The sequence below is a fragment of the Chamaea fasciata genome, unplaced genomic scaffold (genome assembly GCF_029207755.1).
Source record: "Chamaea fasciata isolate MVZ Bird 193981 ecotype frontalis unplaced genomic scaffold, bChaFas1.0.hap1 SCAF_1, whole genome shotgun sequence".
In the NCBI taxonomy this organism is placed as follows: domain Eukaryota; kingdom Metazoa; phylum Chordata; class Aves; order Passeriformes; family Sylviidae; genus Chamaea; species Chamaea fasciata.
The window spans coordinates 31,263,695-31,289,575 of record NW_027094086.1 but is presented as its reverse complement, the minus strand read 5'-3'; the positions used below and the strand labels follow the sequence as shown (position 1 = coordinate 31,289,575).

General features: G+C 34.0%; 1 long non-coding RNA gene across 2 annotated transcripts in view; it reads left to right on the top strand.

Moving 5' to 3' along the window:
* Positions 1-4,388: 4,388 nt before the first annotated feature.
* The window catches only part of LOC136301740 (uncharacterized), a 22,118-nt gene continuing 625 nt past the window's right edge, over positions 4,389-25,881 (top strand). The window contains exons 1-7 of one of the 2 annotated variants that reach the window (XR_010723933.1): positions 4,389-4,714; positions 5,353-5,398; positions 8,030-8,086; positions 9,695-9,807; positions 12,447-12,505; positions 23,182-23,242; positions 24,543-25,881. The exon at positions 24,543-25,881 is cut by the window's right edge and continues 625 nt beyond it. This is a non-coding gene — a long non-coding RNA (uncharacterized lncRNA). Of the gene's footprint in view, positions 4,715-5,352; positions 5,399-8,029; positions 8,087-9,694; positions 9,808-12,446; positions 12,506-22,284; positions 22,344-23,181; positions 23,243-24,542 lie in introns of those variants that run through there. The other variant, XR_010723934.1, reaches the window with a different exon arrangement.

Genomic DNA, 25,881 nt, shown 5'->3' with positions numbered 1-25,881 from the left:
ACAAGGACTGGAAAAAAGTTAGGAACAGCCGAAATATCTTGGAATCATGGACGCAGAATCCAGAAGAGCCTAGATCAGTGATGACACTAGGGAGAAAAAAACTGAAGAAAATCTGTGATTGAGAAAGAGTAGGAAAGATTTTTCAGAGGATATTTTTCAAAGCTTTTTCATAGTTTCTTAGAAACTTCATAGTTTCTAAAGCTTGCTGAAGTTTCAGTAGTTTTTGTCCACTTTGTTTTTCTATAGTCTTTATATGACAGTCTCCATATATTTCCCATTGCAATGAACACTGCAATTGGGTCTATGAAGATTTGTACTGGCCTCATTTTGTCATCAGCTTGACATTATAATTTCATCTCCAGAGAAATACTGAAACACTTTTCATCATGATTTGATATTGTAAATGTGGTGACCATAAATAGTAATAAAAATTCCTTGCAATTGCATTTTGACATCATAATGCAATCTCCATAGTCTTCACTTGACATTATGATGAGATTGTGGCAATGCTAACTTTGTATGAATGAAGCTGGGCCCATGGAATGAAAAATTTAAAGTACAGTTTTGTGCATGGAGAGCAAATAGTTATAAATACATATATATCTTATTATAATCATTTTTTTTGTTAAAAATTAGAACACATTCTCTATCCATTTGAGGAATGGAGATCTGGAACATTCTGTTAAGTGAGGAGATCAGAAAACCAATCAGTTTTCAGATAAAACTTTTTGAATTTATGTAAATGAAAATATGGCATGTTTTGTGCCATAGCAGAGACTTGGAATCTGTGACAGGAAAGTTCTTCATGGTTCCGTTATCTTTTGAGGCATGTACTTCTGCCTTAGTTCTTGGGTACAGTAGGAATAGGGGCCAAACATAATATGTTTATAAAATAATTTTTCTATTTAGAAGTCAATGAATTTTTAATTTTAAACACATGCATATGTCTTACAACATGGATCACATGTTTATCTGCTTTGGGGTAAAAAAAAAGAGCATCCCTTGGAGTAAAAAGTCTGATGTGGGCCTGTTTGATTTCCTAAAACTTTAGGTTCAGGGTTGTTAAGTATAGTGACAGACTGATTTAAACAGTGACTTTCATCCTCCTAAATTAGTCATTACTCTAATACGAACTGGAATGACATTTTTTAAAAGTCAAAGCATTGCTGATTTTTTTGTGGAACCTGAATTGATGACCTCCTGGTAAAATACATTTATCTTATTATTAGATCTTTGAGACACTATATCACTTGTAACCTTTACTTAAAGCATTTTCTTGCAGATATCCTTCTGGTTTTTGTAATGCAGGCTACAACAAGTATTTAAAAATAAGTAAAAGGTACTATCCCTGGATTATAACTATGGTACTAGACAGACTGACACCTTGCAGTTTTGAGTTTTTCTTTTTTATTGATAAAACTGAATGTCTTCACTAGAGTTTAGCTTATGGAACTTGAATAAGGTATAGATAAAATTTCCTGTCTTTCACAAGCAGCATTTTTTTATGTTTACCTCTTTTGTCTATATTACTTTTATTTTGGGAGTGACTAAAAATATAAGTGTAAAATTATTTAAAGTGTGATCAAATGCATAAAGCAGATGATTAGAACCATGTGGGTTGAAAGTTTACTCCTGGTTCCAGTCCTAAACTGCCAGTGCACTTTACCTCTCTAAGGCATTTAAAAGGTAAAAGTGTACCTAACAGGCTTAGAACCTTTCAAAGAAGAGCTAGAATCTTATCATAGATTAATGGAATCATAAAATGTTAAAAGGTTGGAACGGGTTTTCAAGATTGTCTAGTCCCCACCCCTTTCCATGGACAGGGACAACTTCCACTGGCACAGGTTGCTCAAGGCCTTTGCCAACCTTTCCTTGGCCATTGGTGGGGCTGAGGCATCCACAGCCTCCCTGGGCAACCTGTTCCTGCACCCTGTCACCCACACGGTAAAGAATTTTTTCCTGATAACTAACTCAAATTTGCCCTCTTTCCATTTGTACCCACTAATCCTTGTCCTATTGTGACAGTTCCCAATGAAATATATAAACTTTTTTAAAAATAAAGTATTATATGTATTAAAATATTTCAGAAGGTAATTTTATCACTGCGAAGTATTGATATAGAAAAAATAATTTAAAAATATATAAGAAAATGGAAATTACAACAATTTTTGGGCAATTTTTGTATTCCATTTTCAGATGAGGTAAACCTAATTGCCCACAAATTCTGTATATATACAGAGCTAAATAATAAAAAAATGTTTCCTAAATGTCATCATGTTTTCATGTTTTTAAAATAATTGTATTTTTTTCATGAGATTGTGGTAATTTTATGTTTAATTGCAATATCCCAGAGTTCAAATCAGAAGGCAGAAAAAAACGTAAGATTTTGTGAGTAGACACTTATGTGGAGAGCAACTATAAATTTCTTGGTAAATTTTTCTAATTATTTCTATGAAATTCAGAAAATTAGCAGACACATTTACTGCTATGTCTTTTCATCTTCACTTCTTTGTGAATAAGAAACACAAGATAACACAGTGTAAGCATACTATGAGAACTTATTTTTCAAGGGAAAATTATTACTCTTGGTTAGTATTGTTAGCGAAAGTTAATATTGTCTTCAATATTAACTGATTTCACTTGCATTTGAAAATAAATGTATTTAAATAGTAAATAAAAAATTATTAGAATTTTGATGACATGAACAGTTTTAATACAAAATAAACATAAGCACTATGAAATAATAAATATAAATAAAAAAAGTAATATGAAATAATAAACAGCTGAACTATTGTAATGAATTTTTGTTTTCATTTTGAATGCATCATCAGTCTTTTTTTTTTACTGTTGAAGTAGGCAACCATGATACCATTTTTTGCTATTATTTTGTTACTTTTTAAAAATTTTGAAGATGTGTAAATGTGAAATGTTGACCAAAATGAAGTTTCTAACATTGACTCAAATGCTTAAGAGAAATTCTGTTTAATAGTAATACAATTGCATACACTATTCACAGTATGTTCTGAAAGAGCAGTAAAGAGTTTGAGCTTTCAATATGGAGAGAGAACTTGTCTTGTGGGAAAAAAAAAAAATTCTTCAGCAGAACAGCTGTAGGCCTTAAGATATTACCTGAATATGCCCCATTCCTTCAAGTAGAGTGTACAGTATATCCAGACCACTCATAGCAACTAGGCAGATGAGTTCCCTCAAAAGTAATCTGTGCTTTTCCCTAATCCATTTACTGGGGCACAGCTTCTTCACTGGTGAAGATCTGAGAGGTAGTCAGCCAGAAGGGAAGCATTTGTAAATGGCCATTAATTCCAAAATGCTTATCTCCAGTGGACAGAGATTCTTTCTGTAGTCATTTGGGAAAAAGATTGAAGTCTGCTGGACTGAACATTTCTGCTTGAGGAATTCCCCATTGCACTGATACTGGGTTGAATTCTTCTCATTATTACTTCACAATTGAGATGTGGGCCCAGAAGAGTCCTTGCCAAGAAAAATATTTATTTTTCACAAAAGTACTAGTGGCTAGAAATTCTATCTGCCACTTCCATCTAGACCATAGACCTCACAGATAATGGGGGATGTGGTTAGAGACTTGAACCCAGAAGAAGAGGGAAATTTTATAGGTTAAGTAGTATGTCAGCTCTGGAGTAGTATTTATTCTCATGTTATGCAGTGTGCTGACCTGGCTTCAGGAGACCACAGACATTTCCACCAAGAGAAACTAAAATTGTCCCCTTTTTAGTTTGGAATATCCTGTAGTATATCTACAACAATAACATGTAAAGTTTCTTTTACATGATTTCCACATAACATGATGATAGTTGATAAGGTAGACCATGATCATAGAGTCCAGCCAATAATACAATTGTTCTGTAAGTATTTAACACTCATATGCTGGGGGAATTTTTTTTTTTTAATAGTCTTCCATTTTCTGTTTGTTATTTTAAATTCCAAAAATAGATGCTGAGAATCAGTTTACAAGTGTGATAATGAAAATATTTTGCCTGTAAACATTCACATAGAGTAAATGTAGTCAGATCTCAATTTTCTGAATTTTTAGAGTAATACTTTAATTACTTAAATAGTTTATGTTTATTACAGTGCTCAGACTGCCTTAATTCAGTACATAAGTAGGGCAATTGATGTGAATCCCAACATCTGGCAATCAGTGATTTAATGAGTTACTTTTTAAAGAAATATCTGTCTGCCGGAGGGGTCTATAATGCAATTAGACACATTAGCACTTTCTCAGTCATTTGGGGGTATTTTTCATGAGAAAACGAAAGTGATTGGTGCAAGCTGTAAATTGTTTGCACTTTTGGAAGATAAAAACTCGTAACACATTCACATTTCAGCTTTATAAGGAGGATTTTGTTAGAATGATGTAATGCAATACATTTGTGGCAATTTCTGAGTGTTTGTAAAATGCAAGGATTTAGTCACAAATGACAGTGTACAGTTACAAGCTTTTTTGGCAAATTTTGTTTTCTGCTAGCAATTCAGGAAAAAGGATGCTGATTAATTATTTAAACTAGAAGTCAGCAATCCAAATTCAAAGAAATTCCTGAGAAACCTTTAAAACCAGTAATACAATTTGGAAAGAATTCATGTATTTATACTTTCTGAGTTCTCTTTTTAATTAATATTGTTTTCTTATACACATTTTATTGGATTTGTTAAACTACTTAATAAGTTCAATCTCAAAGTACGTAAGTAAAATTTCAGGAATTTTAAGTTAAATATAATATTATACAGAAAAATTAACACTTTGATATTTGTATCCACATTCTAAATCTCCTGAAACCCTAATTTCTTGTTTTGCTGGAGATTTTTCTGATACAAATCTCAAAATTTTTGCACTTTTCCTGTGGCTTTTGAGAGCACCTCACTTCTTAGAAAATTAACTTTGGTGATTAGGAACAAAATGATTGTGAAAGTAAGTTTAAAGATGTACAGTTCTACATTGCTATATGCATTTTATGCATATCATTTTATACATATATGTGCACAAGACAAATGTGGTCAAGGCTATGATTCTATAAATAAAGTTAGACAGAAAGAAAATTAATCCTAAAAACTATATTGAAGATTTGCATACTGTTACAATAAAAATAATCTACTTGCAATTATTCAGTTAAGAGGTAAGACTATTGCCCTTAACAATTAAGTAAGCTGTGTTACAGAGGAGTTTATCACAGTATTCAAAATAAACTCTGTTGTGTGAATAAAGTGGAAACTTAAGTGAACTCTAAGTTTTTGGGGGGTTTATTTGCAGTTGGGTTTTTGACGTGTTAGGACAGGTTCTAATTGAAACACTGAACTTCATGTGCTTTTTGCCAACAGCCTATGAATATAATTTCTGCTGATTTAAGAATCTGATGTCAGGGCAGTAAGTATGCAATTAGCTTTAGTTTAAGTGATAGCAACATGCTGTAAATAAGAATCTTAATTGTGTTTGCAAGATTAAAATTCAGTTTCATTGTTTTTGTTCCCTTGCTTCCTTGGTGGCTTTGTGGTATATTCACATTGCTACCTCTAAATGAATGTCAACTTGTTTTACCTCGACTGCAGCCAATCGATACTTCATTAGGCTGAATTGTCTTGTGCCCATGCAACCTTGAAGCTGTGGCTTAATTACCACCCATATTATGCAGTGGCTCAGAGTGCTGTGCTCAGCTGTGTCAGTTTTGAACAAAAGCCATGCTGTTGCCTGTATTTAGGAAAAATGGACTTTTGAACTAAAAAACTATAATATTTTCTAAGTTAACAATTCATGATGATAACCTTTTTATAATGTGTATGTCAGTTTTCAGTAAGTTTACATTTGAATAGGTTTCTGCATATTGCAAAACTTCAAAAGATGAGTATCTTTGCTTTTCATGTTCAACCTATCTTTGATTTAAGATAATTTTAAATTAATGGCAAAGTAACATTCATCTGAAAGAGAAGACAGGAGAAAGTGCAGTCAAATGGCAATCATGACAAATGACATCTCTTGTCTGAGAGTCATTTTTCCTCACTAGACTGATTTGTCATCCCCACTTTTGACATTTTTCATCCTGCTATGAAATCACATTGACAGAATAAGATATTTCTACACTTAACAGTGGGACATAGGAGATGGTTCTCTGCCTTCATTTATTTTTTGTATTACATTTAAGGGTTTGTAAAATTTGTAAGCAACTAAAGTCTGATGACAAATTTTGTTTGCCTTATAAAATATAAAGTTCACACTGCCCTATAATCTTAAAGTAAAAGTTGCTATTTCATTTGTGTCAGGTCATTATGCAACGTAGAGAAAAACAAATCTCCATGAAGAAGATTTTCCACTTGGAAGTATTGCCTTGAAATGAGTGGGGATTATCAAATCCAGTAACAATGAGGACAAACTACCTAACTTTAAAGTATTGTGTCCTTTGCTTTGGGCATGTCAAAAACCTGCGGCTAGCATTTGCAATTTCTTATTTCAGCACTAAGAACATAAGACTTGTCCATTGCTGAACATCTTATGTCCATGCAGATAGGTATAATTTGGTTTTTTAGCTTTTTCCTCCAAATCATACAAACTATACAGAGGCATCAGCATTTTCTCTTGAGTTATATAACAGACTAGAGTACAGTCCTAAAAGGCAATCCTCAGAGATCACATAAATGCAACTGAATATGCAGTGACTTGTATACATGGCACAGAGAGTAATTCTTCTTTTTGTTGTTTGTTTGGGGTAGTTTTGTTTGTTTGTTTGTTTGTTTGCTTGGCTGGTTTTTGTTTTTATCAAATGCCTCATGATGACTCTTGTGTAGATCAAAACATTTATATCTGCGTATGTATCTGTGCCTAGTACTTTACTGATGGTGAGGCATGCTGACCAGAAAATAGGAATATTTTTGCCTTACGTAAGCCATGTTTGAATGTTCAGAGAATGACAGCCCCCTTTAAAGGCCTTTTACAAAATCCAGTGAAGCAAATGAAAAAAAAAAAACCCCACGTTTTCTGAGAAAATTTTTTTTTAAAATTTGTCTGATTTTTGTTTTCAATGAACTAGATCTGTGGCTAGATATCACTGTTTGCACAGTACCTTTCAATGTTCACATCAACTACTAGTAACGTCTAACACTGTTTCTAATTATCAGCATGTTGAGAATTTTCACACCCTTTATAACATGTAAATGTTACTTCCTATACATGCCTTTTGTGTTCAGATCAGGCCTATAAAACATGCCAGTATTTGTACCAACAGTGTGAGCCTGCAACTTCATGCTAATATTAGTGTACATTCTGTTGTACATTGCCATGTACTGTGTTTTCTACTATAGCAGAGTACAAACAAACAACTTTCACTTAATTAATTAACAAATCTTGTGTAATGCATCAGATGCTTTTAATTATTATTTTCCTGCTTGAATGAAAAGGGGTGGTCACCCTTGGGATTCATATTTCATAGACTTCATGTGGCTCTGTTCTTATTCTTTACCCACATTTATCTCCTAACAGATTTCAGGCAAGGTTCAAATCATCATTTTGTGAGAATTAAGATGACAAGTCAGCAGAATCAGTGCCTTTCTACCTATTATGTATAAAGAAACAAAAACCACAGCCCTGCATATGAAGTGCCTGTGAAAGTTTTCCTTTTATCAGACAAAAATTTTGAACTGTTTGCATGTGAAGGGAGATTTTGAATAACCAAAAGGGGAGACTGTTCATTTCTGCCATTAGAGCATTCTTAAAGTTGCAAAGTGTTTATCTGCCTTCTGTTGAAAGAAGTTCTCATTCAAGTTCACAGTACTATGTGAGAATGTGGGCATAATCAATAAGCAGGACCATAATGGTTTAACTCCAGCCAGCAACTGTGCACAACATAACCACTCATTCACTCCTCACCCAGAGGATCAGGGAGAAAATCAGAAGAGTAAAAGTGATATAACTCATGGGTTGACATAAAGATACTTTAAAAGGTAAAGCAAAAGCCCCCCACACAAGCAAAAGACCCTGAGGAACTAATTCACATCTTCCCATGGGTAGGTAGGTGCCCAGCCATCTCTAGGAAAGCAAGACTCCAACATGCCTTGCAGCAACTTGGTAAGCCATTCAGCATCACTCTGAATGTCTCTCTTTCCTTCTTCCCTCAGCTTTCTATGCTGAGCATGACCCCATATGGTGTGGGCTATCCCTTTGTTCACTTGGGGTCAGCTGTCCCAGCTGTGTTCTCTCCCAACTCCTTGTGCACTGTGAGCCTGCGTGTTGGTGGGGTGGGGTGGGGTGGGGTGAGAAGGACAAAAGACTTTGATGATGTGTAAGCACTGCTCAGCTGTAGTGAAAACATCCCTGAAATATCAACACTGTTGATGCACAGCATAAGTCCAAAGTAAAGCCCCATACTAGCTACCATGAATAACACAAATTCTTTCAAATTCTTGCCAAAAGCAGCTAGAAGAAAGATGCCATTCACTGTTCTAGTCTAAATTAAAAAGTACATTTGGGAAATTTCCCTTTGTGGTTAGTGTTGCATAAAGTTGTCCCTCCTTTGAATTCTGCTGCCACTTCCTCTGTTCTAATGAATGTATGTGGGATAGAAAGACATGGTAATGAGCATGGTGTTTTCCATCAAATCTAAAGCAGGTGTATTCTTATTTCTATAATGAATTACACCTGTTCCTAAGAACATTTTGAGTAACTTTCTCAATATCAAAATGTTTATTATTTACCCACAAGATTTCAGGAAATGAGCGTCCAAAATAGCCACATTCCTGTACAACATTATACAGCCACAAGCAACCAGAAACACAACACGAAGTTCACTCTTCAGTCATGTTTTGTAATGATCTCCTTACTCTTATACAGTTTCATCTGGTGACAGAATAACTTAAATTGGTAGAACTTTTCCCCAGTATACCTTAGCTATATTGATACCAACTGTCATTCATTTACTAATGAATGGGAAGGGAAGTTTACTAGCTAAAAGGGAAGAAAATTTATACTGTAATATGAAAAAATGTCCTGAAGGTAAATTATATATACAACTCAGCCTAAATCTAAGTTCAGTCTAGTAGGAGCTATGAACTTTTTTCTTCTTTTAATGATCCAATATTTGGAGACATCAAAGTATCTGTTATTGTTCACTAGAACATTAAACCACATAGGGACAATATAACATTGAAGACAAAAAATTAGGTATTAAGGACATGTTTTATCAATACTGTAAAGGTTGATTTTTTTTTTCCCAAATTGAGTTGCATTATATCTTCAAAATCAGTTTCTGAAAAACTAAAGTTATAGTGGTCAATATTTATCTGGAAAGCAGAACATTTTACAAAGGTAAAATAATTAAAGGCTCTGGATTTATGCATTTTCCTTGACAGAGGGCAGAGTTAGTTTTGGACTTTACTAAAACATGGGCAGTAAATGTTGTCTCTGTTGATTTTGTGTTATTCATATGTGTATACGGGCTGCAACAGATAATTAGAACAGAAAAGGGGAAACTAAACTGGAGACGATCATTAAGATTGAATGATAGGGGGAAAAATTCAGTTACTACCTGTTTGTTCAATGGATAAGAGAAGGCAGCAAAAATCTTATAAAAAACCCAAAAAATTACGAGTAACTTCCATTGTTTTCCCCCACTTCTTTCCTTGCTAACAGAAGAGTTATGACCCATTTCGCTTTTACTGATCATTTTCATCATCACAGATGAGAGTGAATTCCACAGACTACAGTTCAGCAGGAATGTGCATCACTCTCATGAACATCAGACGTGGCCTCATGTGATCCCTGGAATGTAAAAGTAGGGCATCAAGGAGTAGGTAAGATATTTCCTTATGTATACAATCATGATAAGAGAGATATAAAATACATTATCTCAGGGAAATGTCTGCAATTTAAAATTATTAGGGTAGGGGAAATAATCTTGATATGTTGTTAGAGTAGGAGAAAATGTTTTTGAGGGAATAAATAAAGCATTTAATCTGCTTCATTTCTGAAAAAAAAATAACAGGGGAAGGATGCCATAATACTTTTAAAACACTTGAAGGTGTGTTTATAAACTATAATCTAGCGTAAATGCATAAGAAGGAGCAAATATCTGTAAACTGAAGTAAAACAACCGAGAATTAGAAATATGTGAAGTTTATTAAACAATATTACTGTAGCAAAACTGAAGTTTTAATTTAACCTAGGTTGCTGATCTCAAATACATATTGTGTGAAAACTGAAAGATCATCATATATCTCATATCAGACTAGATAACTTTAATGATTCTTTCTGCGTTTAAGCTACATGACTATACTAATCCAACTATCCGAATTAATTTCTTTAAAAACACATGCATGGCCTTGTTGGCAATGATAATCTGAACTAACACCCAAGTACATTGAAATATGCTCCTGAAGATGTTCCTATAAATTCCTCCCACTAAAAAGCCAAAACAAAATAGAAAAGAGTTATCTACTCTCAAGTTGATTTCCAGATATAGATCTAGACATATAAATTTTCAGTATAAATTATTTTCATTGTGTAACTAGCTGTAAACTACTGAAACAGAAAGTAGTCAGGAGTAAGCAGTTGAGGCAATATAATAGGGTTATTTCATCACTCCTGTTAGGATTTTTTTTACTATTGCAAAAAGAAAGTGTTCAAAAAGTTGTTAAAATATTAGAATTATTTGGTGTACTTAAGAAATTTTGGTAAACAGAAAAGCCTCATTCAGAATGTAGGCTGGCTATAGTACATCTTCAGTTAAAATATTGAGCAGATCTGAAAATGTCAATATGTAATTTTTGAGCGAATGAATGTAAATTTTTATCTTTGAAAGCAAAAATGAGTTTAAGTCATATAAAACTAATTTTAAAATATTTAAATAAAATATTTTCAACTATACTTTGAATTATGACAATTTTGATCATTTCTTTCTATAGTACTTGTAGCTTAAAGAGGCAATTTATTCACTAAACCCGAGTTTATTTGTTTTCTTTAAAAAATGTAGCAATGAAGTGACTAGATTTTTTTATAATAGTTAATAATTTATAGTATTGCAGTTAAAGAGAGGCATACAAGGCTGGATATAATAAATACTCTCATTGCTTCATACTGTTTAAGGCCAGAAGGTTCAATAGATCATCTAATCTGACCTCTTGTATACCACCTGAGATGAATCCCCAATGAATCCCAACTCAGTCATATACAAACTGTGCACAAAACTACGTTCATTTTTGAGGGGCTTAACTGAGTAGTTTTCATCTAATTACACAATTATTTCCAATTAACTCAGTTAGTTACTTTGTTTATCTCTAGAACTTCTGGTTCTGTGGATCCTGGAGATTGACTCACTGTGAAGGTGGCTCTTTCAGCACGCAGTGTTACATTTTAAGAATACTACAATAGAGTGTTTGCAGTGCCGGGTCAGGCTATAAAGCCAAAGTGGATTCTCATTCTATTATTCAAACCAATTTTGATCATATACAGTACTTTATTACTGTATATGATAATGATATCACAATGCCTATTCCCATTATACATTAGGGCAGCAAGGGTATGTATTTCAGCACATTTGCAGTCTCTGGATGGACAGTAGACTACCTTTTTGGGGGATTTTCTCAGTACACTGAGCCTAGAGTTGGACCTTAATATCTTTATCAAATTCCATATGTTGCCAAGAAATTTTTCCAGACCGATTTTGCACCCTCTAGTTGTTTGGTGTCTTGGCCTTCAGATGGTGTTAAGCCCCTAAAAAGCTACAAAACAAATATTTTTGGAATGGAACTACCTGTGTGTTTAGATGAGGAGTAAAGTAGCATTTGATACTAAAAAAAGGTACTAAATTATGAAGTTAAAACACTTAACGAAAACTGTTTTTCAGAATAGTTTTGTGTGTTGGAAAACCTTTTTTGATGTACCAGAACAAAACTACATTTCTTCTGTTTTGTCTGGGTTTGTCATAGGTTATAACATGTTTGCTACTTGTGCTCTTACTGGTACAAATAATCACTATTATGCATTGATATCTTCTCACACACTCTCCTAAGATTATGGTGGAGAAATTACAGTAATACAAAGAAGGCTCTAATCAGAAATAGCCTATCTTCACCTTTTGAAAGGTTTTGCTTTTTAAGAATGAGGTGTTGCGATAATTTGTGCAGTGGGAACACCTATGTGTTATGGAACTTGCTGGGGCTGATTATGTAGTGTTTATAATCTGTCATTTTCATCTTTCCTGATCTTCCATGGCCTATTTTGATTTCTTCAGTATATAAAAAAGCTCTAAAACCAGTTTTAATGAATTGCAAATAGACTTATTTCTTAAGGTCTTTCTTATAAAGTTGCCTGTGAACTCTTGCATTTAATTGATGTGCAACTAAGTCTGTACGGAGACAGTAGTGTGTACAGACCAATTGGCTTCCTTAATAGTGTATTTCAGGCTCAATATTTTTTTTTCCTTGATTTTCAGCTAGACCCGAGTGACTGTAAATTTGGTGGACCATACTCTAAAACTAGAGCGTAAGGCTGGTAAGCAGTACTCAACACACTAATTTTAGGATAATCACGTGCAGGGAAGGAATGTGTCAATATTGTGATGACTTACAAAATGAGTACTTGATGTAGTAATTTGGCTTGTCACATGATACTAGAGTCAAGAAAGTGAAGAAACCACCATTTAGGGATCTAGGACTAAATTCTACTTTTGGTTTAAGCAGCTGGATTCAAGTGACTTATTTAGACAAGGCTGTTATTAGACACTTTGAGTGGTTTAGTGTATTGAAAACCATAGGGAATACAACATCACATAATACATGATATTTATGCAGTCAGTAGATTTTTCTGAAAAAAAAATGGAAATAAATAAATGGTTTAGCATATCATGCAGCACTATGTGAAACCAATTCTAAATTGGAGTGTTGGACTAGAAGAATTGCCTTAAAGAAATAAAGAAAAGATGTAGAACATCACAAATCTTATGTTGATTCTCATTCACTGATAGTAAGGAGCAATTTCAATCTCAATTTATGCATGTGGACATGTTCACAGACATTTTGACAATAATTACTGTAGATTTTCAACTTGGACGTCTATGCTATGAAGTCTTCTAAAGTTCTATACAATGCTGATGGAGAGAGCCATCTCCAGAAGAGCAGTACAAAATTCCATTTTTGTACTCTTTAGGTCACTTTATGAAGAGTCTTTCTTTTCCATTGACTGTACAGAAAACTTAGATGCCTGAATTAGGTGAAATGACTACACCTGGAAAAACTAGAGTTTTTATTGTTGTTATTACAATTTCATCAAGGATGTAAATGATCAGTAATGGTTGTATAGATTTTCATATGGGAGAACACAGGTGTTGGTTAAGCATGTTGATCTTTGAAATAATTTCATGCCATTCACAAGTAAGAAGGTAGGAATTCTTTATTTAGGTTAGATGAGCTTGGCTTCTTTGTGAAGCTTAACTTTTTAATAGACTACCAACAAATTAAAATTTATATAAAGTTTTATATAAAATTTTAAGATTGTTTAAAACTAAGAAATGCTAGTGATGACTGTAAAGAACTCCAAAGAAACTTAATTCTAATGTGTTATTACCTTCAGTTGTAGAAAATCTATGGTCTAACCAAATCTGTGAGCAGTAATTTGAGGTATAAAATATTTTGCTTTGATGACATTCTTTTTACTTTAGTGTCAGCTTGGAGCTGACACTCAAATTAGAAACCTAAGCAACAACATCAGCATCTAAAAAATACCAACACACATAAAAATTAGTTTCCTGGTCTAGATTTCTAGTGTAAGGTACTAAAGCATGCAGTGTGTATCATCTATATTTCTTGTGTCTGAAGTTCTTACAAAATTTGAAGGTAGTAGATATCATTTAGCATTCAAGTCTACTTGCCTGGGTAACTGAACAGAAATGTTTCCTTTATTTCTTATACTTTCTTATGAAAAAAAGGTGCCTTCTATCCATTTGTTTTTGGACACTTAATTCCCATAAGCTTGAATGCACCCCAAGAGAAAAAGGAATTGAAACCCTTATGATGACAAACCTAAAGAGTGTGCTGACCCACACTCTAGATTAAGTGGGAAAATTCTGTATGGTTTTTAACAATGTTTGTTCAAGTATCTCTATTAATAGTTTTCAGGTACCTAGATACTGCAGAGAAGTGTATGGAATTGTAAGTGCCTCAGAATTAATTTCCAATTCTCATTCTGCCATAAGTGATGACTTGATGCTTTTAAGTCCAGAATCCCACGTTTGGTCTCTGTATGTGTCCTAAACAGGCTTGCCTGTCTGGCTTGGAGATGGTGCTACCAACAGTCTTGGGCCCATTTGCAAACCATTGCATAATGCAGTGACAGAGATAGTGTTTTCCCTCTGTGGGTTGCACTTTATAAAATACAATAAACAATGTATTTCCTCATAAAAGTTATTTCCATTAGCTGAAGTGTTCGAGGTCTATAATCTGACCCTTACTATCACAGCTCACTCGAGAATCATATAGGAAAATGTGAATAGATTGAGTAGCCAGGTAAAGTTTGTGCAATAACTTGACACTACAAAATGTACATACAGGTACACTTCCTGTGTACATAATAGTTTTAGTGTTGACTTATAACAGTCCTACTTGGTGACAGCTGTCCATTTAAGAATTTGGCTCTGTATAATTTGGGACTGAAGATGATAGAGCCATGTGTGAGAGATGTTGCTAGTGTGTGCATTTAAGTGGAGAACTGTGCTTCTGTAAGCTTCAAAAGGTCAGAACTTGATTTAATAAATTTTTCTTCCCAGAAAACAAGCTTTCTTCTTGAATGTGTAACATTGTTAGAAAACTGTATGTCTGGAGACATTGCTAATAGGCTTGTGAGACCTTTTGGTCTACCCAGTGCTGTCTTGAATAGTCATACCGGATCTGGTCTGAATAAGCCCAAATCCTTAAAATGTTATTTCCTGATCTGTATGCTTTAGACCACTTCTGCCTTCTGCAGTACCCTTTATGAAGAAGGTGCAAAGCTGGGATTTCCATATCCTCCAAGTGCCTCTATGCTTCACTCTAGCATATAATTTCATCATTGGTCTAGTAGCTCCCTTGTTGGTTGTCACTAATAATACCTTATAACTCCCTTTCCTTTTCTTGCTCACTACCCACCAGTGCTGTATTTTTACTGCTATAAATGCCTTTAACCACTCTGTATAATTTCTTCTACTGCCACATAGCTGGCTTTCAGTTTGCAGTCGCTACATGACAGCACAAAACATCCTACTCATAATGCTCCTTATATTTTCTTAGGTCATGGTGCCTCTGAGACAAGGTGATTTTTATCCACTGGAAAATATTATCCTCGAGTCCTTGGATGACCAATAGGACTTAAAGGATTTTCTGATATGAAGCTGGCCTTTGATAATCTCTAATAAGATATCTATCTTCTTGCTCATTGGAACGTGGCCACCCTCAGCTTCTATAGCTTCACAGGCACTTGAGAAATAATTGCTGGAGTGGTAACCACAGACAGCAAAGTGTACTGCATGCATCAATTACATACCAAGATTTTTAATTTTGCCAATCTAATGCCTAATTCACTGGCATGTGCCATTAGCAATAGTTAACTCGCTTCCTGCCTGCTCTAGAATGCTTCAGAAGATGATCATGGGTGCTCAGGCCAGTTACATAAATAACAGCTACATATTCAGGATTCCTAGATTTTCTTTTTCAATGAGCTCAAAAAGAATCTTTTCCTTCTGAAGCAAGGTATATGGATGGATATTGCCTGCAGATGTGGTGAGACCATTAGCACTTCTACTTTTATAACTTGCATTTAGATCTAGAGATCTAGTGCTCAAAATTTTGTAGACTTCTTCTGCTTTGTGAAATGTGTAATATGTAAATGCTGTGCCTTGGTGCAAACTCTGTAAACCTTTGCTCAGTCAAAGGTGAGGCCTTTTTATAAAAAAAGCCTTATTTAAAACCTGGTAGAAGCGGCATTCCAGGATATCTTCACAATACTTAATGATGGGTTTGGATTCCAGGAGAGAAAGTCTTATTGATATAGCCCTTTACCAAAGTATTAATCATTCCTAAATTTAAATATTATGATCACCACACAAATGTGCAATGTTGCCTTACATACTTTTCTCTTGCTTGTTCTCGTGTTGCTCCAGACCGGTGACCAAGACAATGGCCACCTGAGCTATCATAGAAACTTCAGAGGAGGGGACTGGAAAATTGAGCAAGAGGAGGAGGAAAAGCTAGATCTAGTCTATTTTTACTCTGTGGTTAGGTCCCAGTGGACATGTCCTTATGTTTCACATTCTGCTTGTTCAAAGTCTTCCCTCAAACAGATAGGGATATGTGAGATGCCAATTATTTTGACAAGTATTACTAGGGGCTAAAATACATCTATCCCCTAATAGGTTAGCCTGGAGTGCAATAAAACCTAGTCTGGACCTCAGATTCCTGTTTCAACATGCTCATTGATTTGCAGATGACAGGACAGTTTGAAGAAGTGCTGAAAAAATCCACCTCAGCTTGACCCATCTTGAACTGATGTTTTTAAGTACTCATGAAGATCTTACATCCTTGATATGGAGCATGGAGGAGGAACTAGAGTTAACGAATGGTATCACATATCAAACTCTCCATAGTCTCAGTGTTCAATAACACTTCTGAGATACTTGCATGATTATGAACATAAAACGAGCTCTAAACAGATTGGAGGACACTCTTGTACATGGTGAAATAGGCAGATACATTCCCGGGACAAGATCTGGCATCTTTTTGAATGCCACATTTAAGATCAAGGGTGTGTGAAAAACAGGCATGCCCAGTGGGAGAAGATCACTTACAACTGGCAGAGCCATAAATTTCACAAAGTTTGAGAACCGTGGACTGTAATTTTTTTTTTTCTTTTTTCTTTTTGCATAATATATACCAGTAAACTAGATCTGGAATTTGATAGTGATCTTGCAATGAGAGGATTTCTGATGATAGCCTCCAAAATTTTATTTGCTTATTAGGTTGATTCAGGCATATGTTTAAGTGCCAGAAAACTGTGTCTACTGACATAGAGTTTCATTAGGTTATGTAAAATATCACCCAAAAATTTGAGCAAAATGTAGCCACTTTGCCGTTCTGACAGCTACCATACAGTTTTAATAGAGAGTCCTGACACTATATTGAAACTGCTGTGAGTCCCATTGAATTCACTTATCACTTTTGCATCATGTTAACATGAGGAATTTAAATCAGAGAAGAAAAATAGTTCTTTTTAGAGCTTATAAGGCAGCTTTACTTGGATGGAATTTCCTTGAGTAACTACCTTGACTAAATTTCAAAGGCTGGTTTCAAACTGAGCTATATTAGATTTTAAAAATAAAGTTCATATGTTAAGACCTGTTAACACATATTGCTTGCTTCTCTATAAAATGGAACTAAACCATTGAATAATTATTGAATAACTTAGATATTTTTAAGGAAATCCTATTTCATTAAGGGTGGCTCTTATACAACGTATCACTTCCCTGAATGAAAGACCAAACCAGGGAATAGTCATTGTTACAAATGGACCATCTTACAAAGAGAATGGGAAGAAAGAGTGATGCTCTTTCCGAGAGAAATGAAGATGGAACTTCATATTTTTCTCAGGAAAATACTAGTAAAATATAAACAAGATAATAAAAATAAAACTAAAAATAGATTTTTTCGTAGGCTAAATGATCTAAAATATTATATATCTATCAGGAATTGTGTAGCATAAAAGGACAAGAACAAAAATGTGTTGTTCAAATGATATGTTGGGAAGATTTTGCTCCAAATCAGACTGAAAAAGGATGGGAGAATGGTTAAAGTAATCTAGATTTAACTGAAATGTTAAAGTCAGTATCTCTATTAACTAAATGTTTTGCTAGTATACAAAAATTCAGATATAAAACATGAAAGTAGACTTCCATATTCTAAACAGATTTGATTTTGGTTTGGACTTGTGAAGAGAAAAAGGAAAATATGGCCAACTGAGTGTCAGCTAGTGTATAATCAGCATGTATAATTTCTTTCAGAATGTAAACATCAGGAGACTGGAGGAAAGGCGGTAATGTGGAATAGAATTATGCAAAGTTTGGAATTGTTTGGCAACAGCTTGTGCAAAACAAAACATTTTTTAAAATAAGTAGTACAGGTTCGTGCCTCTTCCCTGTGTGAAATCCTAAGCACTTCCATGAGATGCTAGATCTGCCTGTTGTTTAAATATAAATAGAAATTTAACTGAAAAGCCTTCATAAACTTGCCAAGAAGTGCCGTAAGATCTCTTGAACAGATCTGTATTGAACTGACATGAGTAATCACTCAAGCCATCAAATCACTTGACTTGTATCACGGCCCTGTGGGGCCACAGACTAAAACACATGAAAACTATCTAGAGGGGAACTTGACCTGCAAAGGAGTTGGAGTGAAACAACTGTACGGATGCTGTTTAAAATTTGTTGCTATCCAGCTAAGATGATTCATGTTAATGAAAGATTTATCTGTCATTATGGCTATGTGACCATATTTCCAACCCTAAGAGTTGGAACGGTTGGTAGAGAAGCTACACAATGAACATTAAGCACTAGAACATTAAATGCATAGAAATAGAACATTTCTATGGAAGAGCAGTACTGAAAAAAAATCACGAGTCTTCATAAGATACAATATCTATCTATGCATCTACATGTATCAACTGGAGGTTGGACTACATCATCCTTTAAATTGCCTTCCAACCCAAAGTCTTTGATGATTCCATGATTTTATGATATTAGGGCATTTGATGGTTAACTCCAGCTACTGAAAGAAAATACATCTTCAAGGAGGGCATTCAATGAAGTAGGTTAAAGACAGGATTTGAAAGAGAATCAGCAATTCTCTTAGTAAAAAGTGGTTATATAGGTTAGTATTGAAATGGCCTGGACAGTGAGGTCAAATGGTATTTGGGAGAGTAGAAATTTTTAAGAAGTAGACTTGTTTAAAGTCCTTGAGGCTCAATTAGTCTTCAGATATAATATGTGGTCATGTGGTCACACAAACAGCATAATTTACTCCTGCTACAATGAGTATTACATTTTGCTAAGAAAAAAGCACAGTCAATAAAAAGACAGAGGTATCAAGTTCTCAGTACTTTTTCTCAGAAAATTTGCAAATATATGGGTCTGTCAATTTAATATATCTAAGGAATACTGGTGTTTACTACTTGAGTTCATTTAAAATTGTATTTCAGTTTTTGACTAGCAAGATGTACCAAAAAAAAGCCTGGTAAATACTGGAAAATTTGGCTGAACTTGGATAATGGAAGCAAATCAAAGATAAACTGTATTCGGTGAAGATGAAACACTGCAACATTTTCTTCATACTATTGGGGGAGAAAATATTATTCTAGTGAGAATTTCTTACTATTCTCATCATCACAAACATGAAGAAGATAGTGACAGATGACACGTAGCGCAAGAATTTTTCTCATCTTGTGCTAGACTCTGTCTCTCTGCTCTCTGCTGTTCCTCTTAGGATCCCTCTGTAGTCAGTGGAGAGAAATAGAAATTTTAGGGGGCAATTTGTCTCATGTAAATAATGTGTGTTCATATGTATATATATATATATATTGCTGTATGGATGAAATGATAATGACCTGAAAGTGTGTATCTCCACTTATGGAAAAAAAACCAGACATAGATGACTCTATTCTTCTTCAGTCTCTTACAGCTATACCATGATCATGGCTTCAGCTTGTGAATGTTTAATGGCATTTCTGCAGTATAAATATGTATCCCAGGAAGGCATAATTAGGTGCTTTCTGATAATGGTGAGATTTTTCTTCTAATTTTGTCTAGCAAATGGTCTAGTAATTTTCTAGTAGAAGTATGTAGTTTTAGATACAAGACAATTTGAACATTATTCTTTGAAGTCAGGAATGGAAATTAGTGTAGTAGTATGTTTAGTGTACTCACACTGTACTTTCTATGGAAGCTGTCTGGAAATGCTGAAGGGCATTGGTTCTAAACAAAAACACAAAGTGATGAATTAAACAAAAACCAAAACAAAACCAAAAAAACCCCAAACCAAAACAAAAGAAACAAAAAAGAGAAGCTTATATTGTGTTTCAGATTTCTTGTGCATAGAAGCCTTTATAGATTTAGTGAAACTTCATAAACTTTGAAACAGAGGCTATCAGTATCAATTTCAGATAGTCTTGAGTGGAATTAATTAATATAAATCAAGAATATACATATGTGTGTGGAAATAAAGAGAGAGAGACACTCAGGAGATGCAGAAGAGTGAAACTAGTCTAGTAAAGAAAAAAAATATTTTGGTTACTTAAATAAACCAAACCAGCTGTACCCTGGGGAAGGATATGAGATAGGTAGTAAAGAACACAGTGAAGCTGAATATAGACTTACTGAGAAATCCCAAGCAGAACCCTGACTTTTGATTTACTTTAGGTGTGAAACTTGAATTGGATCTTGGAAGTATGGTATTGGGGCTTAATATGAATATTGACAAACAGTATGAGATTTATCAAAAGCAAGAGAAAAGGAGCTTGGACTCTACCTGAAAATGTACCAGGTATTCCAAGATGGAGAGATATTTGGGAGCAGCCAGTTGGGGGTGTTTTCCTATGCATAGTCACTCTCTCGAATATATTGCCAGGTAAAATACTGAAAACACAAACAAGATTTATTTGACTTGTAAGTTCTTTGGGGCAAAGGTTGGTTCTTCTTATCTGTACCATGCCTTGATTTTTAGAATTTTTTTTTGTACATAAATACATGAATAATAGCAGAATTTCCTTACAGAGTAATATATAAAAAAGGGGAAAAAAAAGAAAAGTCTGACGTATAAATTGGACAATTTCGATAAAATTCCAGGCTTTAATACCACCTTACCCACTCACAGGTCCTGGAGGATGTAACATACTCCCTTATTTCACTTCACAGTTCCTGTGCAATACAACAAGGCTTTTGTGATAAGATACATATCTCAAAGGTTTGGAGTTTGGGAATAGATTCAAACTATTCAGATTGTGTTGGTCTGTAAAATTGGTTGGAAATCTCTTGTAAGAACATTGTTCTCATGAGATTTCTGGTATTGTCTTCTGTGAATCAGATCATAAATACTGCAAGAACTTATTTTGTTTCAGACATATTTCAGCAGTTCTTTTCTCACAAGATAATTAGAAACATGGAACTGCACATAAATGAATAATAATGAAAATAAAACTCAAGAAAATATTTGAGAAAGTTTATAAAAATCAGGTTGAAATTTTGACAAAGACTCAAAGACTTTCTATGTCTTTCCACTGCTGCTTGTTCATTGAGAGCAGTGCACTCTCATTTTTATGCACACTTTACATGTCTTGCAGTCCATCACTAATACTCCATCTATATGTATATGCTATCAGTTTATTGAGGTTTTAATTATATAACTTTTCATGTTGGGCTTGTGGTCCTCTCTTTGAGTCTTTCAGAACAGTTCTATTCAATAGCTTTTGATCTGCTGGGAGCTTAAGGACTGAGTTGCCACTGATGCTGTTTGCCAGCAGCAAAGGGAACTTGGATATGGCCTGACCATGGAGACTGATAGGCCATAAGATATTAAGCTCCCGCCAATTTCTATTTTCTCTTTCAAAGATTGATAACCTCATCTCCCCAGGGACTGCAACTGCTGCCAGCCTTTAAACCAAGAGGAGTAATATCTGTCTGTAATTCATAATTACTAGGTCACAATGAGCATTGTTGGTGCTTGCCTTTATTTAATTAGTGAGTATGTGCATTTGTACTGGTGAGAAGTACAACTGGGTGGAAACATAACCTCATTACTTTAAAATTATTTTTCTATTTCTCTTTTTTCTGCATCTTCCTGTTTTATATCCATAATATACAGCAGATCATTATCAGTAGCATTAATAAGATTCAATGCTGTGCGTATTTTTCAACAAAATTTGTATTGCAGGAGGAAACAAGGATAGCACCTTGTAGAATTGAAACAGACAGTCTGCCCCTGGATTTTTACCTCTTCCCTGTGCCTACTCCCTATTATTAATGTATATTATTACTTCAAGTATGTCAGAAAAAGAGACAAACAGTCAGAGGCAGAAATTTCTCCCTAATTCACTCTGCCTAGCCAGCAAAATGTAACACAAAATTATTCAGGGGAAAAATACAATTTTCTGTCATATCTGCCATACACTGATAACAAAGCTACAGGCTAATATGTTTTGATATTTTTGTCACTCGTTTATCATGTGACCTTTCATGCTATCATTAATACAGCTGAGGGACAGAGCAGATACACTGAAATAAGGGTGTGGAGAAGTCAGATTGCTTCTCTAACAACTAACGGTCAGTCACAGCAATTTATGCTTTTCTTCAGTATTGCACTGACTGAAGAAGAGAAATTGTTATTAAAATTTGATATTACTGTCTAGGCTCTGCCATATAGAATTTGCAACTTTTAGCTATAATGGGAATACTGGGAGGGGGGAGGCTTAATAAATTTCCCTTTGAATTATGATATTAATACAATACAACATGCTTGCTCAGATATTCAAAGGATATACAAGTGGAAAAATCATATTCAGGACACTCCAACACTGCACATTAGTCAGAGTCCAGAATTGTTATATCTAAGAAAAATATTTTAATAACATGGGTGCAATCACCTTATATTGGCTCAATTAAAACATTTACATTTTTTCATTTGTGCTTGTTTGTTTGTTTGTTTTCAAAATTCCTGTTACTAATCGTGTTGCATAGTATTCAGCAATATTTTCAGGGCATTCAAGAAAGTGCAATGTGTCTTTTTTTATGTCTGTGTGTCTTTTATGATAAATGATACCTGGGTTAAATTTGCATTCGACTTTACACCATTTCTGACAATAGTCTAGATTTTTATGTTGCTTGTGGAGTCTGGTTTGTTAAAATTCCAATATAAAACTAATTTATATTTGACATTAATGAGTTAAGAAATGTTTTATACAGTACATCAGAGCTGAGAGAGAACTTTACAGCATTCTAGTAAAGCAAATTACTGCTGAGTAGAACCATTATGTAAAAAACGAAAGTTCTTTCACTAATGTAAGCTGCTTGTCTTTTCAAAATCCTGTGATTTTTAATGTTCATATTAAGAAAGAAATGAAAATTTAACAGATTTTTTTGTTTTCTCCTTTACATTCTACAGGGGAATTGTAATTTGACTAGTTGGAAGAGATCTCTTTCATCAGTGTCCATGTCTGTGCCAGGTCAGAATAAATCTTTATCTTTATTTATAAAACAATGTTACAATACTTTAACTAGTTAAAACATTAAATAATGCTTTTCTTGAGAATCACTTCTTTGAGTAATATTTTTAAGAGCACTAGAACATGACCTTTATATTCAGAAAAAAAAAAAAGGATGAGTTTTAAATAGAAGGATTTTTAAATAGGTCCAAGAGAGAGCCTTGTAGAACTGAAATAAATCTTTTTGCATTAGATCTGATTTCAAAGTGAAAGTTTAAATTTGTTATTACAAATGTAAAGACCTGATTTCCAGAAAATATATGCAAATTAATAATTCAATTTGCCAAAATTTAAGTTGACTTAAATTTGACTATTTCTGTCAGTAAATTTACACGTTTGCAGAAATGATCCCTAAATATATTCATGAAAACAGAGGATGCATTAGCACTACTTAGAAATGTGATTTGATGATTTCATTACTTAGTATTTTGTAAACAAGCCCATAACATGTATTTTTAAACACTTCTGGTCCATTTGTAGTCAAATGGACAGCATACTCTATGCATGTAAATGTTTCTTTATAGATATTTGCATATATGGATATAAGGTTAATTACATGTAATTTCATGCTATCAGATTCATGTGTAGCAAAGGTAGTGTCAGATAAATAAAAAGCCTATTAAAGTTCTGCAAACTTTAGAACATTCTAGAGAATATTTTTATGGGAGGTAAAGGATATTTACCTTTTGGTGTCTCTGTAACAATATTATTAAGAGCGTTCTCCCTGTATTATTATCACTTCTAATTTTTGGTAATTAATAATATTGCTTCCTGAATCAGTTAATAAGAAAGAATAGAAGCAGAAATTATGCTGGTAATACAAAGAATTAAAATTATGTAAACCCATCATAAAGTGTAATTAATGTGGTTAAAAGATACCTGTAAATATGCTAATAAAGTGTACAAAAATTACACTAAAATACCCATTGAATTAAAAGCATCTTTCATACTATTCATATAGAAAAAAGTAATTCTTTCTTCTCAAATGATAGTCTCAGAAGAGGAATATCACGAAGTGCATTCTTTTGTTAGTGCACACTTTATTACAGTCTGAGCAAGACATTGGCTTAGTGGACTTCCCTTTTACCTCCCTGCCACTAACAACAGTCCTGACCTGGAGATGCAGCCTCTCTCAAGATGAGAAAATATGTCCATGCATGCTTAGTCTATACCACCCTTGAACAGATTATATATCAATCTGAACTGTACTGAGTCCTTTTCCTTTTTCTCTTTTTTTTTTTTTCTCCCTTTTTTTTAATAGGACAAAGTAGCTGTAGCGGAGGCTTTGGGGAGGTGTGTTAGTGACTGCTATCAACAAAGGATTCAGCTGAACTGAGAGCCTCCAACCTGTTTAATGTGATGCTGAAGGGAAAATTTGGAACCTTAATCATGGAATGAGGCAGCCTCCACATTTATGTATTTTATAACTTACATTTTGCGCAGCCTACTCTGTAATATCAGAATAATAAGGGAAAGAAAAATGTAGAAAAGGAAAAAATGCTGTTTTATGAATAGGTTCCTATTGAAGTGCATTTTAAAAAATACTGGGTTTTTTCTACTACAAACTGGAATCAATGTAAAAAATTATTGTTTGCTGAAGCATATCTTAATAGTACAAATGGCAAAATTTTGTTCATCTTTCCAACTTTGTTCAAAGTGTATGTGCATGTTTTAAAGTGAAATCACTTACTGCTTTAATAATTACAGTAAATTGTTTGCAAAACTATGAAATAAGAATCTCTCATTCCCGTCTTTCCTACCATAATGTTCAACAAAAACATACAAGTGAACAAAAAAGGAAGGGAAATTTTAAGGCTGACGTTCATGTTTGCATGTAAATAAAGCACAAGCCACAAACAAAGCCAGCAATCTCACATACTTGCCTTCAGTGGTAAAGGATGGAAAGGCTGCCTGCTACCAATCAGCAAGTGGTTGCTATGGTTACAAGGTCAGGAAATATGCCTTTTCCCCAGTTGTCCAAGGCTTGCACATGTCACTTCTGAAACTATGAATTTTATATACAGGTCAGGAGATGCATACCAAAGAAATAAACAGTGAACTGGACCATAATGACAGCTAACGTTCAAACGTCCTTGAATTTTTTAAATTTCTATCCAAACACATTTTGTCATTTTGAATGGGTTGGGGGTTTTTTTGTATAAAATTGGAGCAATTCTTTCCTGTAATGAAATTTTGCAAAGTAGGTACAAACTATGCCTCATTATTATAAGCTGCATCAATAACTTTCCTCAGAAAGATACTTATGTTCTTTCCCTTTATTTTTTTAAACTCTTTAAATTACAGCTTTGCAATATTATAAGAATATAATTTGATGCAACTTAAGAACTCAGAATAATAACTACTTTCTAAAGAACATATTTAATAATGCTGTATTTATCTATAGACAAGATGGTGGTTAAGCTGTTAATGAAATGCAGATGGTCCTGTTTTAAAGTACAAATGCTTCTTTACTCAAAATGCTAAGCTTTAGGAGAGCTTTAATATAATCTCTAAAGGCTGAGAATGATATAGTATTTGTAAAATGAGTGAATTGTGAAAGAAACCTTGATTGTTTATGTGTCGTTGAAGAATTTACTAGG